The 20,932-nt window shown below is 40.8% G+C and overlaps 3 non-coding genes across 3 annotated transcripts; all 3 read right to left on the minus strand.

Moving 5' to 3' along the window:
• Positions 1-257: 257 nt before the first annotated feature.
• Positions 258-330, minus strand: trnav-cac (transfer RNA valine (anticodon CAC)). The gene has a single exon. It is a non-coding gene; the product is annotated as a tRNA-Val (tRNA).
• Positions 331-2,966: 2,636 nt separating this feature from the next.
• On the minus strand, positions 2,967-3,039 carry trnav-cac (transfer RNA valine (anticodon CAC)). Its single transcript has one exon. It is a non-coding gene; the product is annotated as a tRNA-Val (tRNA).
• A 134-nt stretch (positions 3,040-3,173) lies between these two features.
• Positions 3,174-3,246, minus strand: trnav-cac (transfer RNA valine (anticodon CAC)). The gene has a single exon. It is a non-coding gene; the product is annotated as a tRNA-Val (tRNA).
• Positions 3,247-20,932: the final 17,686 nt, after the last annotated feature.

Consider the following 20,932-nt stretch of genomic DNA (forward strand, 5'->3'; position numbering starts at 1 on the left):
TCCAAAATAAGGGATTCATGAAATTCTCTGTGGTACTAATTGAATGTGTTAATGAGCGTTGTTTCCGCCTGGTTTCGAACCGGGGACCTTTCGCGTGTGAAGCGAACGTGATAAATACTACACCACAGAAACTACTGCTACAATTAGCTGCAAGGAGTAAACCGAAATTTAAAGATATTCATGGAACGTATTCGAATTTCCAAAATAAGGGATTCATGAAATGCTCTGTGGTACTAATTGAATGTGTTAATGAGCGTTGTTTCCGCCTGGTTTCGAACCAGGGACCTTTCGCGTGTGAAGCGAACGTGATAACCACTACACTACAGAAACTGCTGCTTGATTTTTATGCAAGGAGTAAACCGAATTTTACAGATATTCATGGCACGTATTCAAATTTCCAAAATAAGGCATTAATGAAATTCTCTGTTACCGCTACAGTACTTCTTGAATGTGTCAATGAGTGTTGTTTTCGCCCGGTTTCGAACCAGGGACCTTTCGCGTGTGAAGCAAACATGATAACCACTACACCACAGAAACTAGTACTACAATTAGCTGCAAGGAGTAAACCGAATTTTAAAGATATTCATGGCACGTATTCGAATTTCCAAAATAAGGGATTAATGAAATTCTCTGTTATCACTGTGGTACTTCTTCAATGTGTCAATGAGCGTTGTTTCCGCTGGATTCGAACCAGGGACCTTTCGCGTGTGAAGCAAACATGATAACCACTACACTACAGAAACTGCTGCTATAGTTTTGCAAGGAGTAAACCGAATTTTACTGATATTCATGGCACGCGATCAAATTTCCAAAATTAGGTATTTATGAAAATAACTATTCTCTGTTAAAAGTATACTGCACATGTACTGCACATGTCAAAGAGCACTGTTTCCACCCGGTTTCGAACCGAGGACCTTTCGAGTCCTCGGTTCGACGTGATAACTACTAGACTACAGAAACTGCTGCTACAATTAGCTGAAAGGAGTAAACCGAATTTTACCGATATTCATGGCACGTATTCGAATTTCCAAAATAAGTCATTAATGAAATTCTCTGTTATCACTATGATACTTCTTGAATGTATCAATTAGCATTGTTTCCGCCTGGTTTCGAAACAGGGACCTTTCGCGTGTGAAGCAAACATGATAACCCCTACACTACAGAAACTGCTGCTACAATTATCTGCAATGACTAAACCGAATTTTACAGATATTCATGGCACGTATTCGAATTTCCAAAATACAGAATTTATGAAAATAACTTTTCTCTGTTAAAAGTGCAGTACCTACTGCACGTGTCAAAGAGCACTGTTTCCACCCGGTTTCGAACCGAGGACCTTTCACGTGTTAAGCGAACGTGATAACCAATACACTACAGAAACTGCTGCTACAATTAGCTGCAAGGAGTAAACCGAATTTTACCGATATTCATGGCACGTATTCGAATTTCCAAAATACAGAATTTATGAAAATAACTATTCTCTGTTAAAAGTACAGTACCTACTGCACGTGACAAAGAGCACTGTTTCCTCCCGGTTTCGAACCGAGGACCTTTCACTTGTTAAGCGAATGTGATAACCACTATACTACAGAAACTGCTGCCACAATTAGCTGCAAAGAGTAAACCGAATTTTACCGATATTCATGGCACGTATTCGAATTTCCAAAAGAGGCACTAACGAATTTCTCTGTTACCACTATGATACTTCTTGAATGTGTCATTGAGCGTTGTTTCCGACCGGTTTCGAACCAAGGACTTTTCGCATGTGAAGCAAACGTGATAACCACTACACTACAGAAACTGCTGCTACATTTTGCTACAAGGAGTCAACCGAATTTTACAGATATTCATGGCACGTATTCGAATTTCCAAACTAAGGCATTAATGAAATTCTCTGTTACCGCTATAGTACTTCTTGAATGTGTCAATTAGCATTGTTTACGCTGGTTTCGAACCAGGGACCTTTCGTGTGTGAAGCGAACGTGATAAACACTACACCACAGAAACTGCTGCTACAATTATCTGCAAGGAGTAAACCGAATTTTACTGATATACATGGCACGTGTTCAAATTTCCAAAATTAGGTATTTATGAAAACAACTATTCTCTGTTAAAAGTAAAGTACCTACTGCAAGTGATAAAGAGCACTGTTTCCGCCCGGTTTCGATCCGAGGACCTTTCGCGTGTTATGCGAACGTGATAACCACTACACTACAGAAACTGCTTCTACAATTAGCTGCAAGGAGTAAACCGAATTTTACCGATATTAATGGCACGTATTCGAATTTCCAAACTAAGGCATTAATGAATTTCTCTGTTACCACTATGATACTTCTTGAATGTGTCATTGAGCGTTGTTTCCGACCGGTTTCGAACCAAAGACTTTTCGCATGTGAAGCAAACGTGATAACCACTACACTACAGAAACTGCTGCTACATTTATCTACAAGGAGTAAACCGAATTTTACAGATATTCATGGCACGTATTCGAATTTCCAAAATATGGCATTAATGAATTTCTCTGTTACCACTATGATACTTCTTGAATGTGTCAATGAGCATTGTTTCCACTGGTTTCGAACCAGGGACCTTTCGTGTGTGAAGCGAACGTGATAAACACTACACCAAAGAAACTACTGCTACAATTAGCTGCAAGGAGTAAACCGAATTTTAAAGATATTCATGGAACGTATTCGAATTTCCAAAATAAGGGATTAATGAAATTCTCTGTGGTACTAATTGAATGTGTCAATGAGCGTTGTTTCCGCCTGGTTTCGAACCAGGAACCTTTCGTGTGTGAAGCAAACGTGATAACCACAACACTACAGAAACTGCTGCTTGATTTTTCAGCAAGGAGTAAACCGAATTTTAAAGATATTCATGGCACGTATTCGAATTTCCAAAATAAGGCATTAATGAAATTCTCTGTTACTGCTATATTACTTCGTGAATGTGTCAATCAGCGTTGTTCCCGCCCGGTTTCGAACCAGGGACCTTTCGCGTGTGAAGCGAACATGATAACCACTACACCACAGAAACTAGTACTACAATTAGCTGCACGGAGTAAACCGAATTTTAAAGATATTCATGGCAGGTATTCGAATTTCCAAAATAATGCACTAATGAAATTCTCTGTTACCATTACGGTACTTCTTGAATTTGTCAATGAGCGTTGTTTCTGCCTGGTTTTGAACCAGGGACCTTTCGCATGTGAAGCAAACGTGATAACCACTACACTACAGAAACTGCTGCTACAATTATTGCAAGGAGTAAACCGAATTTTACTGATATTCATGGCACGTGTTCAAATTTCCAAAATTAGGTATTTATGAAAATAACTATTCTCTGTGAAAAGTATAGTACCTACTGCACGTGTTAAAGAGCACTGTTTCTGCCCGGTTTCGAACCAGGGACCTTTCGCGTGTGAAGCAAACGTGATAACCACTAGACCGCATAAACTGCTGCTTGATTTTTCTGCAAGAAGTAAACCGAATTTTACAGATATTCATGGCACGTATTCGAATTTCCAAAATAAGGCATTTATGAAAACAATTATTCTCTGTTTAAAGTACAGTACCTACTGCATGTGTCAAAGAGCACTGTTTCTGCCCGGTTTCAAACCGAGGACCTTTCGCGTGTAATGCGAATGTGATAACCACGTCAGTACATAAACTGCTGGTACAATTAGCTGCAAGGAGTAAACCGAATTTTAAAGATATTCATGGCAGGTATTCGAATTTCCAAAATAAGGCACTAATGAAATTCTCTGTTACCACTATAGTACTTCTTGAATGTGTCAATGAGCGTTGTTTCCGCCTGGTTTCGAACTGTTTCAGACGTTTAAGGGACGACAAAACGACTATTGCTTTAAAACGACACAGAGAGTTCAGCACCTACAGTTACGATCTGTCTTTAATTTTGCCCTTTTTTAAAACCATAAATTTGGATTAGAACAGCTAACACAGCTAGCTCAGCTAGCACAGCTAACGCAGCTAGCACAGCTAGCACAGCTAACACAGCTAACACAGCTAGCACAGCTAACACAGCTAGCACAGCCAACACAATCAAAGGAAGCCAAATTCTCACTGGCTTCCCTTGCCTTCAACGCTACGGGCAGCAACAATGTTATACTCTTTATGACCAGACAGCATCAGACAGGACTGAGACAGACTGTTTCACTGACCGGACAGCATCAGACAGCACTGAGACAGACTGTTTCACTGACCAGACAGGACTGAGACAAACTGTTTCACTTATCAGACAGGACTGAGACAGACTGTTTCACTGACCAGACAGCATCAGCCAGGACTGAGACTACCCCAAAGACAACGTGTGTGAAGCAAGAGCTTCCTGTGACAACCGGAAGTTGTTAAAAACAGCCTAGAGCTATTGTCATATGGCCACCTGCAGATAGTGAAAATTACGCAACTCAACCATGTGTCATTCAGTCAATTATTAAGGTAGAGACTTCTTATTCAGGATTCTAATAATCAGTGGCCTGACTGTGTCAAAGGCCCATCCTGGTAGATCTGAACCTAATGCAGCTTGGTGTGATCAGATGACAGAAGTCACATTTAGATGCCAGGTGTAACTGAGGCCATAGATGCTCCATATCCATTACTTTGAGTGTTTTATATAATATGACTAAATGTGTTTCTGTGTTGCAGGGGCAGTCAAGAAATGCAACAGCAAGGCCACAGAACATGACATAAGCAGAGCTGTGGGAGACCACCTCAAGCCCCTGGTAGAGCCGGGGGTGGTGTTTACCACTCCACCACGCCTTCAGCAGGCTGGAAAAGTGGGATTGATACTGTTTTTCATACTAAGATAGACCAAGAGTCGGTTGATTGGTCAGTCATTGGGTTAATTTGTTTTGCAATATGTTCAAATCAAATCAAGCTTTATTTATACAGCACATTTCAGACATGGATGCAACACAATGGCTTCACAGGAAAAAACTATGAAAATAAAGAAATATTTAGTACACAAACATAAGAGGATAAAAAAACAGAAGACTAACAACTGAAATACTAAGAACATTCTAAGGAAATGCCATTGATTAAAATATCAACAATATGATGCTATATCCAACCCAAAATATAACTTGTTTTTTAGGAGGGGCTCTGAAAGACACTATGGGGGTGTCCACTGGAAGTTGACTAGTAACAACAACTGGGACCTAAAAGACACCCACCGTGAGACCCACTAAATCTGCCCAAGAAGAGACAAACAAAAGAAAAACCCACACCAAGCTTAAAGACCGGAAGCAAACCAAAAAGGTGGAGCAACTAAAGGTGTTGACTCTCCACATGTATCAAGACAACTGGAGCACTGGGCCAGACACTCTTAAATAGAACCTGGACCAGCTCAGGTGAAACACCTTCCCACTAACGAGATGGACAAGCCAGCACAGGTGTAACACATACTGACTAACGAGGTGACACCAATCAGTGCGTCCTACGTGCTAACGAGCTAGACGGGCTAACGAGCTAGACGTGCTAACGAGCTAGACGTGCTAACGAGCTAGTCGTGCTAACGGGCTAGACGTGCTAACGGGCTAGACGTGCTAAAGTCCAACCTCAAAACATAAATGGAAAAACCAAAGCCTGTAACACCTTCCCCCTTAAGACAACAAATATATCCTATATTTTTGTTGGAAAAGTTTGCTCACCACCAACAGAAAACAACTTCCATTTCACATGATAATCAACTACAATGATTCACCTTCTACAATATAATCACTGGCTGTCAACAATTAAAAACAAGAAAAAAACACCTATTTCTAAATAATAATATACAATAGTATTATTTTTCTCATTTTTCTTTCTATAGAATCCTAAAACTCACTAGCTTCTAGAACTCAAGTCTTCCTAAAACACACTAGCTTCTAGAATTCTCGTCCCCTTGGAACGAGCCCAAACAAAATTCATCTCCAATAGGAAAAACGTGCAGTAAAAATAAATAAAGATCCATGGCAAAGCACTGGCTAAACGCAAAACACAAATCTTATATAGATTTGGGGGGAAATCAGGTTGAATCTGCTCTTCAAACTAACACAACAAAACAAAAAACACATGGAAATGGAGATATCTTTTACCTCACTGGTTAGAGGACAACCTGCAGAAGACGGTCAGCTACATTTTGGAGTGACGCATTTAAATTTAGGGGTCGCTGAACAAAGGAACACAACACTTATTTGTCATCACTCATTAATATCATGTTGAAATCAATTGTACCGAGAAGAGGGAGATGAGGTTGCACGTCCTGTTAAAACTAACAGCTCAAAAACCACACGGAATCTGGGAATAATGTGTACAACACTGGTTAGAGGACAATTTGTAGAAAACAGCTCGCTACATTTTGAAGTGTTGCATTTTGATTCCAGTGGGTCGCCAATGTGGTAAGTGTAACACAACTCTTTTTTTTGTCACTTTTTATTAAATCTCATAAATAGTAACTCTTCCAATTCAGAGCCTGGATTTCCCCCCTGAGGCTAATATCCATATCATGCTGAAATCAATAGAACAGGGGACAAACGTTTAGGGTTCTACATTGTGACATCATTAAAATACTCCTACTACAATGTTAAAACATTCTACATTGTGACATTAATTCATTGATATCATGAAACAACTCCTTCATGTATTTTCTGATGTTTGATCAGATGTCTTTTACCGGAGAATCTCTTGTCACACTGATCACAGCTATAAGGTTTCTCTCCTGTGTGTGTTCTCTGGTGTCGAGTCAGACAGCCAGATGTAGTAAAACTCTTCCCACATTGACCACAGCTATAAGGTTTCTCTCCTGTGTGTCTTCTCTGGTGTCGAGTCAGAGAGCCAGATGCAGCAAAATTCTTCCCACATTGATCACAGCTATAAGGTTTCTCTCCTGTGTGTGTTCTCTGGTGTAGAGTCAGATGGCTAGATGAAGTAAAACTCTTCCCACATTGAGTACAGCTAAAAGGTTTCTCTCCTGTGTGGATTCTCTGGTGTGATATGAGGCTGGTTGACCTAGTAAAACTCTTCCCACATTGACCACAGCTAAAAGATTTCTCTCCTGTGTGGATTCTCTGATGAATTTTAATGCCTGATGAAGAGGTTAATCTCTTCCCACAGTCAGAGGAGCAGTGAGTTCTCTTCCCTGTGGATCTCTGCAGGTGTTTCTTGAGGTGTTTTGATCTGGAGAGACAGCCAGATGTTGTAAAACTCTTCCCACATTGACCACAGCTATAAGGTTTCTCTCCTGTGTGTCTTCTCTGGTGTCGAGTCAGAGAGCCAGATGTAGTAAAACTCTTCCCACATTGACCACAACTATAAGGTTTCTCTCCTGTGTGTGTTCTCTGGTGTAGAGTCAGAGAGACAGATGCAGCAAAACTCTTCCCACATTGATCACAGCTATAAGGTTTCTCTCCTGTGTGTACTCGCTGGTGTCTAGTCAGATGGCAAGATGAAATATAAGTCTTCCCACATTGATCACAGCTATAAGGTTTCTCTCCTGTGTGTGTTCTCTGGTGTACAGTCAGGTAACTAGATGAAATAAAACTTTTCACACATTGATTACAACTAAAAGATTTCTCTCCTGTGTGTATCCTCTGGTGTGATAACAGGTTGCTTGACTGAGTAAAACTCTTCCCACATTGAGTACAGCTATAAGGTTTCTCTCCTGTGTGTATTCTCTGGTGTAGAGTCAGAGAGAAAGATGTAGTAAAACTCCTCCCACATTGATCACAGCTATAAGGTTTCTCTCCAGTGTGAATTCTCAGGTGTACTTTTAGTGCTTTTAATCTTAAGTAACTCTTCCCACAATCAAAACAGTGGTGAGATTTCTCTCCTGTGTGTGTTCGCTGGTGTATTTTAAGTTCTGATGAAGATTTGCAATGTTTTCCACAGTCAGAGCAGCAGATAGATTTCTTCCCTGTGGGTCTCTGCTGGTGTTTCTTGAGATGATAGAATCTGGACAGACTCTTCTCTGACTCGTTAGCATCATGATGTTGAGGCTCCCCAGAGGATCCATGATAGTCACGTCTCTCTCCTGTGTGAACAAGTCAGACAGATAGTTAAAGGCTCACAACAGCAGAAATCCACTGAAAAAGGTGATGCCAACAGCGTAGCCATGATACTGTACAACAATTGACGTCTGTAATGAATGTTAAAATTACTTGACAATTGTCTTAAGACAGTCAAGTGAGCAACAATAGTCATATTTAGTCTTGTTTTCACATTAGTAGTAACTAGAAATAAGTAAAAGGTGTTGAACTCCTAAGCAGTGTGCCAGGCGACTTTTGTTCTCAAATATAGGCACCTTTCTGTGTTTGCTAAAATTGCGACAAGGGCGATGCGCACACAATTTGATTGCAGAAACACCTCCCTGCTAATGCAGAAACCGCTAGTTATGGATGTAGTATATCTGCCTGGAGCAAAAATGGTGAGCAAGTGGCCTAAGCTGTGCCATTAGAGATCTGGGTTCGAGTCCAAGCTCTGTTGCAGCCGGCCGCGACCGGGAGGCCCATGGGGCGACGCACAATTGGCCCGGGTTAGGGGAGGGTTTGGCCGGCAGGGATATCCTTGTCTCATCGCGCACTAGCGACTCATGTGGCGGGCCGGGCGCAGTGCACACTGACCAGGTCGCCAGGTGTACGGTGTTTCCTCCGACACATTGGTGCTGCTGGCTTCCGGGTTGGATGGGCATTGTGTCAAGAAGCAGCGCGGCTAGGTTGGGTTGTGTTTCGGAGGACGCACGGCTCTCGACCTTCGCCTCTCCAGAGTCCGTATGGGAGTTGCAGCGATGAGACAAGACTAAGTACCAATTGGGGAGAAAAAAGGGGTGAAAAAAATATATATATTTAAAAAATGGTGAGCAAAGATTTGTTTTCACAATGTATTCTGAATATTACAGCACTAGATCAGGAGTGCTACTCAAGGAAACTCACATTAAGCTCTGTGTCTATTCACTAATTCACCACCGTGGGGGAAAACTCAGGGGAGTTCTCATAGGCTGACAGCAAATAAAGCCTCCATTTCCAGGTTGATTATGATTATTATTATCATAATTTGACACTACTTTGGATTATAATTGTAAGGCTCGTTTGAATGTCCTGATTTAATATAATGTTTGTGTTATTGTCGAAAATGTACTACTTTATATTTAAAAACGACTTCAACCAGTAAAATGATCATTGGCTAGTTTTCCATCAGCCTGACAATGAGATTTTGTCCACTAAGTGTATGTGGTCTATAATCTCACCTAACAATAACATAGACCTACTGTAGGACCTATAACTTCACCTAACAACAACATAGACCTACTGTAGGACCCATAACTTCACCTAACAACAACATAGACCTACTGTAGGACCCATAACTTCACCTAACAATAACATAGACCTAGGACTATAAATGATTTAATATTTTAGGTGAAACAAGGAGACTAAAATGTCTTTGTCATGACAATTCATAACCTGATCACCAGATAATTTTGTGAATAATCCCACTAGGCTACTCTGTAATGTGTTGTCATTCTAAATGTCCTGAATAAAGGAAAATAGCTCTGTGTGTTGTACAATAGCCTATCCACCAAGGAACAGTTCTCTACACATTATGAGCTAAGTATCTCCGTTTCCAAACGGACTAACGAGACCCTACTGTAAATCAAGTAGACAATAACACATTATAAATATCGATTTGTTTGGGATGTTGGATCCAACGTGGAGCACGGCATAACTGTCTTTACCAGAGTAATGAATGAAGAACTACATTTGACTGGCATGGAGAAAATGATTTCCTGGATCAGCTGATGATAGTTGAACATGTGACTGTAACTAAACAGCTACAGTATTAAGTATTATGTGTAATTATTGAAGAACCGCATTAATGACAGTATCCATTTGGGAGTTGTCAATAAAGTTAAGGTGACTCTTGGTTAGTACCATTGGATTTAGTAAACTGAAATGATTTAGGATTTCTGTGCCCATGAAAACTGTTTTCCCAGCGTAACATAAGGAGACACTAAATGTTACGTAGTTAGAGAGCATTTCAGAGATCTGAATACAAAAAAACTGTCCGACAGCAAAATCCAGTATTTAAGTTAAAGTTCATCATATGACAAGCTTAACGTTATGACTATAACTACTGTTCCCTGAAGGAGGGAAACTAGGTACAACATACTATTAAATCCACATGTTATGACTATAACTACTGTTCCCTGAAGTAGGGAAACTAGGTACAACATACTATTAAATCCACACGTTATGACTATAACTACTGTTCCCTGAAGGAGGGAAACTAGGTACAACATACTATTAAATCCACACCTCGCTCGAAGCCCCGCATTCCACAGGTGATGAGCGTGAGACTCGGATATATTCCTTAAATGATTTAATCCTTAAATTTAATACCTCACTTCACCGACCCAGGAAGTGGCGGAGCCAAACAGGTGTTGTAACTCGTTCATAACTGGCACGCAGATCGGTAGAAATGGTAAGATAAATTGGCACTTCAAACGGAAATGGAAAAAGTTTGCCTATTTTACCGGAAACTCCAGGAGCATAACGTCAGAATTAACGAAGGCCAGCAGCAGGTGGGGAATTGGTTATTTTCTTCTGGTTATATTGACGTCTGGCTTCCTCAAGTCATTTGTGTGTGTTAATTATTTAATCAAACGCTTGAAGCATCAGTTCAGTTCAAGTTCTGCACATACAGTTGATTTTATTAAACACATGGGGTGTGTCTATATGAACAAATACACGTCATAACAATTCAACCAATCAATTGGTAGAAAGAAAATATATATTTTTTAAAAAATCTGCCCTAGAACATACATGCATTCAGACCCCTTCCCTTTTTACACATTTGGTTATTATAAAATTGATTTTTTTTCCCCAATTATCAATTTTCAGACAATACCTCATAAAGACATCACAATACCCCATAAAAGTGAGAAAAAAAGTTTAGAAATGCTTGTGTATGTATATATATATATATCTCTCTAGGTCATGCCAGTAGGCTACAGTAGGTTGTATCTCTCTAGGTCATGCCAGTAGGTTACAGTAGGTTGTTTCTCTCTAGGTCATGCCAGTAGGTTACAGTAGGTTGTAACTCTCTAGGTCATGCCAGTAGATTCCAGTAGGTTGTATCTCTCTAGGTCATCCCACTAGGTTACAGTAGGTTGTAACTCTCTAGGTCATGCCAGTAGGCTAAAGTAGGTTGTATCTATCTAGGTCATGCCAGTAGGTTACAGTAGGTTGTAACACTCTAGGTCATGCCATTAGGTTACAGTAGGTTGTAACTCTCTAGGTCATGCCAGTAGGCTACAGTAGGTTGTATCTCTCTAGGTCATGCCAGTAGGCTACAGTAGGTTGTATCTCTCTAGGTCATGCCAGTAGGTTACAGTAGGTTGTATCTCTCTAGGTCATGCCAGTAGGTTACAGTAGGTTGTATCTCTAGGTCATGCCAGTAGGCTACAGTAGGTTGTATCTCTCTAGGTCATGCCAGTAGGTTGTAACTCTCTAGGTCATGCCAGTAGGCTACAGTAGGTTGTAACTCTCTAGGTCATGCCAGTAGGTTACAGTAGGTTGTATCTCTCTAGGTCATGCCAGTAGGTTACAGTAGATTGTATCTCTCTAGGTCATGCCAGTAGGCTACAGTAGGTTGTATCTCTCTAGATCATGCCAGTTGGCAGTGTCTCTAGGTCATGCCAGTAGGTTACAGTAGGTTGTAACTCTCTAGGTCATGCCAGTAGGCTACAGTAGGTTGTAACTCTCTAGGTCATGCCAGTAGGTTACAGTAGGTTGTATCTCTCTAGGTCATGCCAGTAGGCTACTGTAGGTTGTATCTCTCTAGATCATGCCAGTAGGCTACAGTAGGTTGTAACTCTAGGTCATGCCAGTAGGCTACAGTAGGTTGTATCTCTCTAGGTCATGCCAGTAGGTTACAGTAGGTTGTATCTCTCTTGGTCATGCCAGTAGGTTACAGTAGGTTGTATCTCTCTTGGTCATGCCAGTAGGTTACAGTAGATTGTATCTCTCTAGGTCATGCCAGTAGGTTACAGTAGATTGTATCTCTCTAGGTCATGCCAGTAGGTTATATTAGGTTGTACCTCTCTAGGTCATGCCAGTAGGTTACAGTAGGTTGTATCTCTCTAGGTCATGCCAGTAGGCTACAGTAGGTTGTAACTCTCTAGGTCATGCCAGTAGGTTACAGTAGGTTGTATCTCTGTAGGTCATGCCAGTAGGTTACAGTAGGTTGTATCTCTCTAGGTCATGCCAGTAGGTTACAGTAGGTTGTAACTCTCTAGGTCATGCCAGTAGGTTACAGCAGGTTGTATCTCTCTAGGTCATGCCAGTAGGCTACAGTAGGTTGGAACTCTCTAGGTCATGCCAGTAGGTTACAGTAGGTTGTAACTCTCTAGGTCATGCCAGTAGGTTACAGTAGGTTGTAACTCTCTAGGTCATGCCAGTAGGCTACAGTAGGTTGTATCTCTCTAGGTCATGCCAGTAGGTTACATCTCTCTAGGTCATGCCAGTAGGTTACAGTAGGTTGTATCTCTCTAGGTCATGCCAGTAGGCTACAGTAGGTTGTATCTCTCTAGGTCATGCCAGTAGGTTACAGTAGGTTGTAACTCTAGGTCATGCCAGTAGGCTACAGTAGGTTGTTTCACTCTAGGTCATGCCAGTAGGTTGTAACTCTCTAGGTCATGCCAGTAGGTTAGAGTAGGTTGTATCTCTAGGTCATGCCAGTAGGTTACAGTAGGTTGTATCTCTAGGTCATGCCAGTAGGCTACAGTAGGTTGTATCTCTCTAGGTCATGCCAGTAGGTTACAGCAGGTTGTAACTCTCTAGGTCATGCCAGTAGGTTGTATCTCTCTAGGTCATGCCAGTAGGTTACAGTAGGTTGTATCTCTGTAGGTCATGCCAGTAGGTTACAGTAGGTTGTATCTCTCTAGGTCATGCCAGTAAGCTACAGTAGGTTATATCTCTCTAGGTCATGCCAGTAGGTTACATTAGGTTGTACCTCTCTAGGTCATGCCAGTAGGCTACAGTAGGTTGTAACTCTCTAGGTCATGCCAGTAGGTTACAGTAGGTTGTATCTCTCTTGGTCATGCCAGTAGGTTACAGTAGGTTGTATCTCTCTAGGTCATGCCAGTAGGTTACAGTAGATTGTATCTCTCTAGGTCATGCCAGTAAGCTACAGTAGGTTATATCTCTCTAGGTCATGCCAGTAGGTTACATTAGGTTGTACCTCTCTAGGTCATGCCAGTAGGTTACAGTAGGTTGTATCTCTCTAGGTCATGCCAGTAGGCTACAGTAGGTTGTAACTCTCTAGGTCATGCCAGTAGGGTACAGTAGGTTGTATCTCTGTAGGTCATGCCAGTAGGTTACAGTAGGTTGTATCTCTCTAGGTCATGCCAGTAGGTTACAGTAGGTTGTAACTCTCTAGGTCATGCCAGTAGGTTACAGTAGGTTGTAACTCTCTAGGTCATGCCAGTAGGTTACAGTAGGTTGTATCTCTCTAGGTCATGCCAGTAGGCTACAGTAGGTTGGAACTCTCTAGGTCATGCCAGTAGGTTACAGTAGGTTGTAACTCTCTAGGTCATGCCAGTAGGTTACAGTAGGTTGTAACTCTCTAGGTCATGCCAGTAGGCTACAGTAGGTTGTATCTCTCTAGGTCATGCCAGTAGGTTACATCTCTCTAGGTCATGCCAGTAGGTTACAGTAGGTTGTATCTCTCTAGGTCATGCCAGTAGGCTACAGTAGGTTGTATCTCTCTAGGTCATGCCAGTAGGTTACAGTAGGTTGTAACTCTAGGTCATGCCAGTAGGCTACAGTAGGTTGTTTCTCTCTAGGTCATGCCAGTAGGTTGTAACTCTCTAGGTCATGCCAGTAGGTTAGAGTAGGTTGTATCTCTAGGTCATGCCAGTAGGTTACAGTAGGTTGTATCTCTAGGTCATGCCAGTAGGCTACAGTAGGTTGTATCTCTCTAGGTCATGCCAGTAGGTTACAGCAGGTTGTAACTCTCTAGGTCATGCCAGTAGGTTGTATCTCTCTAGGTCATGCCAGTAGGTTACAGTAGGTTGTATCTCTGTAGGTCATGCCAGTAGGTTACAGTAGGTTGTATCTCTCTAGGTCATGCCAGTAGGTTACAGTAGGTTGTATCTCTCTAGGTCATGCCAGTAGGTTACATTAGGTTGTATCTCTCTAGGTCATGCCAGTAGGTTACAGCAGGTTGTATCTCTCTAGGTCATGCCAGTAGGTTACAGTAGGTTGTATCTCTCTAGGTCATGCCAGTAGGTTGTAACTCTCTAGGTCATGCCAGTAGGTTACAGTAGGTTGTAACTCTCTAGGTCATGCCAGTAGGTTACAGTAGGTTGTATCTCTCTAGGTCATGCCAGTAGGTTACAGTAGGTTGTAGCTCTCTAGGTCATGCCAGTAGGTTACAGTAGGTTGTAACTCTCTAGGTCATGCCAGTAGGCTACAGTAGGTTGTAACTCTCTAGGTCATGCCAGTAGGTTACAGTAGGTTGTAACTCTCTAGGTCATGCCAGTAGGTTACAGTAGGTTGTATCTCTCTAGGTCATGCCAGTAGGCTACAGTAGGTTGTAACTCTCTAGGTCATGCCAGTAGGTTACAGTTGGTTGTATCCAAGTGGAAACAATTATCAACCCAATGTGGAAAGTGTTGAATTTGGTCAACAACAAAATGAATGGCTTATTTGCTACGTGAGGTTTACTTGATCTAACAGAAGTTTCGTAATGATTAAGTTGTTATGTGGACACGTGACATACCGACAACTTTGATAAAACACTATAGGATTTGTCTCCAGATCGCTATGCATATTCATGCTAGTAGCTTAGCATCTCTCTCCATTGAATACAGGCGGTTGACGTCAACAACCCTCATAGAATATAAACAACAGATTACAATAATAAGATGTATCCACCAATCCAAAGACAGGATAGGTGGGAGATAGACAACCCACAGTGCAGCTTTGTGGACAACGACTCCCCTTGTTAGGGCGAAGAGACATCTTGTCAGTATATCCATAATCTTTGGTGTAGCCAACCCAACTCTCACATGGCTCTATTGGGGGTCACGGTGTGTAGTAAAACATCACTACATTAAAATCACTACATGCCGTGACCCCCAGTCTGCGGTCAGCAGATAGACCCTCCTCAAATATATATGTTAAGTCACTTTTTGGAAACGGAACGGAGAAAACAAGGGGTAGCTTGTTCTCTATGTCGTCTGATTCTAGACATATCAGTCATCATCCCAGGGCCCTCCGTTGAAGAGGTATTGAAGAGCCAACTCCGAATATCCAAAGTTAAAAACTAATTGAAGGCGATACTTACTGGTGTTAATCAGATCTCCTGTCTCCTCCTCTTCATCTTTCAATGTGACAGTAATCTCTCCTTCCTTCTTCACTCCAAAAACAGCATCATCCTCTTCTTCCTCTTGTTTAACTGAAACGTCTTTCTCTTCTTCTTTCACTGTAACAGCCTCACCCTCTACTTCTTGTTTTACTGTAACATCCTCCTCTTCCTTCTCCTCTTTCACGACAATGTTCAGCCCCAGAGCTTCTCTCTCCGTCCAGCAGACCTCCTCTTCTTTAACAGGAGGGGAGTAGTTTAGGGAGCTCATGTTCGGGGATGTTAGCTAGCTAGCTATCATTAGCGACCAGGCTAATGCTAACTTAACCAGCCAGCTACTATAGCTGACTAATAAACAATAACGTAATATTAAATTAAATAGGTTAACAAGTAGATACGACAGAAGTGTGTCTAAAACACAGTAGCTAATATAGACCGAAAGCGTATAAATAGCTTGAATCGTTCGGCTATGTTGGCTAGCAAGCTACCGAGGTGGTTGACGAGCTGTTTATGAAGAACCGTCCACTAGATTACACGTCACGCTGCAGCATCGCCTGAAAGACGCACATCGCCGTCTGCTGACTGGAGGGAAACGCAGTTGAGGATCACATTTTATTTTCAGACAAAGATCATTTTAAATGGATTTAACTAAATAATACTATTATATTGAGACATACAAAGACCTGAATGTGTTGGTTGATTAGTGCGAATAAAAAATGTTTACTACAGCACATTTAAGACAGTTTCATTAAGTCAAACAACATCTAAATAAGTAGCCAGCTACTGTAGGTCTATACTGCTCCTACATGGTGTAACAATACATCATGTAGATGTATATAATGAACAGACTAGGTCTATACTGCTCCTACATGGTGTAACAATACATCTTGTAGATGTATATAATGAACAGACTAGGTCTATACTGCTCCTACATGGTGTAACAATACATCATGTAGATGTATATAATGAACAGACTAGGTCTATACTGCTCCTACATGGTCTAACAATACATCATGTAGATGTATATAATGAACAGACTAGGTCTATACTGCTCCTACATGGTGTAACAATACATCATGTAGATGTATATAATGAACAGACTAGGTCTATACTGCTCCTACATGGTGTAATAATACATCATGTAGATGTATATAATGAACAGACTAGGTCTATACTGCTCCTACATGGTGTAACAATACATCATGTAGATGTATATAATGAACAGACTAGGTCTATACTGCTCCTACATGGTGTAACAATACATCATGTAGATGTATATAATGAACAGACTAGGTCTATACTGCTCCTACATGGTGTAACAATACATCATGTAGATGTATATAATGAACAGACTAGGTCTATACTGCTCCTACATGGTGTAACAATACATCATGTAGATGTATATAATGAACAGACTAGGTCTATACTGCTGCTACATGGTGTAACAATACATCATGTAGATGTATATAATGAACAGACTAGGTCTATACTGCTCCTACATGGTGTAACAATACATCATGTAGATGTATATAATGAACAGACTAGGTCTATACTGCTCCTACATGGTGTAACAATACATCATGTAGATGTATATAATGAACAGACTAGGTCTATACTGCTCCTACATGGTGTAACAATACATCATGTAGATGTATATAATGAACAGACTAGGTCTATACTGCTGCTACATGGTGTAACAATACATAATGTAGATGTATATAATGAACAGACTAGGTCTATACTGCTGCTACATGGTGTAACAATACATCATGTAGATGTATATAATGAACAGACTAGGTCTATACTGCTCCTACATGGTGTAACAATACATCATGTAGATGTATATAATGAACAGACTAGGTCTATACTGCTGCTACATGGTGTAACAATACATCATGTAGATGTATATAATGAACAGACTAGGTCTATACTGCTCCTACATGGTGTAACAATACATCATGTAGATGTATATAATGAACAGACTAGGTCTATACTGCTCCTACATGGTGTAACAATACATCATGTAGATATATAAAATGAACAGACTAGGTCTATACTGCTCCTACATGGTGTAACAATACATCATGTAGATATATATAATGAACAGACTAGGTCTATACTGCTGCTACATGGTGTAACAATACATCATGTAGATGTATATAATGAACAGACTAGGTCTATACTGCTCCTACATGGTGTAACAATACATCATGTAGATGTATATAATGAACAGACTAGGTCTATACTGCTCCTACATGGTGTAACAATGCATCATGTAGATGTATATAATGAACAGACTAGGTCTATACTGCTGCTACATGGTGTAACAATACAGTGCATTCGGAAAGTATTCAGACCCCTTCACTTTTTCCACATTTTGTTACATTACAGCCTTATTCTAAAATGATTAACACTACCGTTCAAAAGGTTGGAGTCACTAAGAAATGTCCATTAAAATAACATCAAATTGATATGAAATACAATGTAGACATTGTTAATGTTGTAAATGACTATTGTAGCTGGAAACAGCTGATTGTTTATGGAATATCTACATAGGCGTACAGAGGCCCATTATCAGCAACCATCACTCCTGTGTTCCAATGCCACGTTGTGTTAGCTAATCCAAGTTTATCATTTTAAAAGGCTAATTGATCATTAGAAAACCCTTTTGCAATTATGTTAGCACAGCTGAAAACTGTTGTGCTGATATAACAAAGCTTTTGTAAACAGTGTTGTTGCATAACAATCAGGCAGTAGAACAACAATAATCATCACCCTCTTGACCAATCTTCCCTCCCCTTAACATTGGGTTGATTCAGACCCTGTCAGTGTACCAGGTGGACATTGGGTTCATTCAGACCCTGTCAGTGTACCAGGTGGACATTGGGTTTGATTCAGAGCCTGTCAGTGAACCAGGTGGACATTGGGTTGATTCAGACCCTGTCAGTGTACCAGGTGGATATTGGGTTGATTCAGACCCTGTCAGTGAACCAGGTGGACATTGGGTTTGATTCAGACCCTGTCGGTGTACCAGGTGGACATTGGTTTTTATTCAGACTCTGTCAGTGTACCAGGTGGACATTGGGTTTGATTCAGACCCTGTCAGTGTACCAGGTGGACATTGGGTTTGATTCAGACACTGCCAGCATGGCCAGAAATGTATTCCAAGGTCAGTAACTTATAACCACAGAACCACCCCAGACCTTTCATGCCTGACTAAAACCACCTAAGTATTAGATTTACTGCCATGGTCTAGTATGTCACTGCATCAGACACCAGTCACAATGCTGGCTGAGGTACTAGTAAAACATGACATATTATTTCCTAACCATTCACAATGCTGGCTGAGGTACGAGTAAAACATGACATATTATTTCCTAACCATTCACAATGCTGGCTGAGGTACGAGTAAAACATGACATATTATTTCCTAACCATTCACAATGCTGGCTGAGGTACGAGTAAAACATGACATATTATTTCCTAACCATTCACAATGCTGGCTGAGGTACGAGTAAAACATGACATATTATTTCCTAACCATTCACAATGCTGGCTGAGGTACGAGTAAAACATGACATATTATTTCCTAACCATTCACAATGCTGGCTGAGGTACGAGTAAAACATGACATATTATTTCCTAACCATTAACAATGCTGGCTGAGGTACGAGTAAAACATGACCTATTATTTCCTAACCATTCACAATGCTGGCTGAGGTACTAGTAAAACATGGACATATTATTTCATAACCATTCACAATGCTGGCTGAGGTACGAGTAAAACATGACATTATTTCCTAACCATTCACAATGCTGGCTGAGGTACGAGTAAAACATGACATATTATTTCCTAACCATTCACAATGCTGGCTGAGGTACGAGTAAAACATGACATATTATTTCCTAACCATTCACAATGCTGGCTGAGGTACGAGTAAAACATGACATATTATTTCCTAATTGTAAAAAAAATCCCCTAATTGTAAAAAAAAAAGTATCTCACTGTTTAACCAGAATAACATGAGTTGTGACCTTCAAGCTGTTAAACTGTTAGTCCATAATCAACTAGTCTCTCACTGAGACAGCTTCGATGGCCCAATAAAAAAACAGTAAGTTTCTGCCAGCCAATGTGATAATTCCAGTACTGTACATGTGTAGAGGGATAATCCCAGTGCAGTACATGTGTAGAGGGATAATTCCAGTACAGTACATGTGTAGAGGGATAATTCCAGTGCAGTACATGTGTAGAGGGATAATTCCAGTACAGTACATGTGTAAATGGTTTAGAGGGATAATCCCAGTGCAGTACATGTGTAAAGAGTGTAGAGGGATAATTCCAGTGCAGTACATGTGTAGAGGGTGTAGAGGGATAATTCCAGTACAGTACATGTGTAGAGGGATAATTCCAGTGCAGTACATGTGTAGAGGGATAATTCCAGTACAGTACATGTGTAAAGGGTGTAGAGGGATAATCCCAGTACAGTACATGTGTAGAGGGATAATTCCAGTACAGTACATGTGTAGAGGGATAATTCCAGTACAGTACATGTGTAAAGGGTGTAGAGGGATAATCCCAGTACAGTACATGTGTAGAGGGATAATTCCAGTGCAGTACATGTGTAAAGGGTGTAGAGGGATAATTCCAGTACAGTACATGTGTAAAGAGTGTAGAGGGATAATTCCAGTACAGTACATGTGTAAAGGGTGTTGAGGGATAATTCCAGTACAGTACATGTGTAGAGGGATAATTCCAGTGCAGTACATGTGTAGAGGGATAATCCCAGTACAGTACATGTGTAGAGGGTGTAGAGGGATAATTCCAGTGCAGTACATGTATAGAGGGTGTAGAGGGATAATCCCAGTGCTGTACATGTGTAGAGGGATAATCCCAGTGCAGTACATGTGTAGAGGGTGTAGAGGGATAATCCCAGTGCAGTACATGTGTAAAGGGTGTAGAGGGATAATTCCAGTGCACCGGTTATTGACTGGAGACTTAAAATGCTGAAAACAGGTCCCTAGTGGAATGACAACAACATTGCTGCTTGTTAAAGAAGAGATGGAGAGAGAGAGAGACAGAGATAACCATATACATTGCACATGGACCGTAAGAAATCCTGAATGTATTGAAATGCCTGGGCTCGCAGGGGATGTGTTAATTCATAACCCATCATTTATACCTGTTAATTCATAACCCATCATTTATACCTGTTAGTTCATAACCCATCATTTATACCTGTTAATTCATAACCCATCATTTATACCTGCTAGTTCATAACCCATCATTTATACCTGTTAGTTCATAACCCATCATTTATACTTGTTAATTTATAACCCATCATATATACCTGTTAATTCAGGGGTGGTTCAGGCAGGCTGGCACGCTCCCTGACCTAACTTGGCAGGAACTAATTGGGATCCATAATAAACCCCAGGAAGAGTAGCTGCTGCCTTAGCAGGAACTAATGGGGATCCAATAATAAACCCCAGGAAGAGTAGCTGCTGCCTTGGCAGGAACTAATGGGGATCCATAATAAATACAAATACTTTATCAATATATTTGTGTCTCT

Source organism: Salmo trutta, unplaced genomic scaffold (genome assembly GCF_901001165.1).
Source record: "Salmo trutta unplaced genomic scaffold, fSalTru1.1, whole genome shotgun sequence".
In the NCBI taxonomy this organism is placed as follows: domain Eukaryota; kingdom Metazoa; phylum Chordata; class Actinopteri; order Salmoniformes; family Salmonidae; genus Salmo; species Salmo trutta.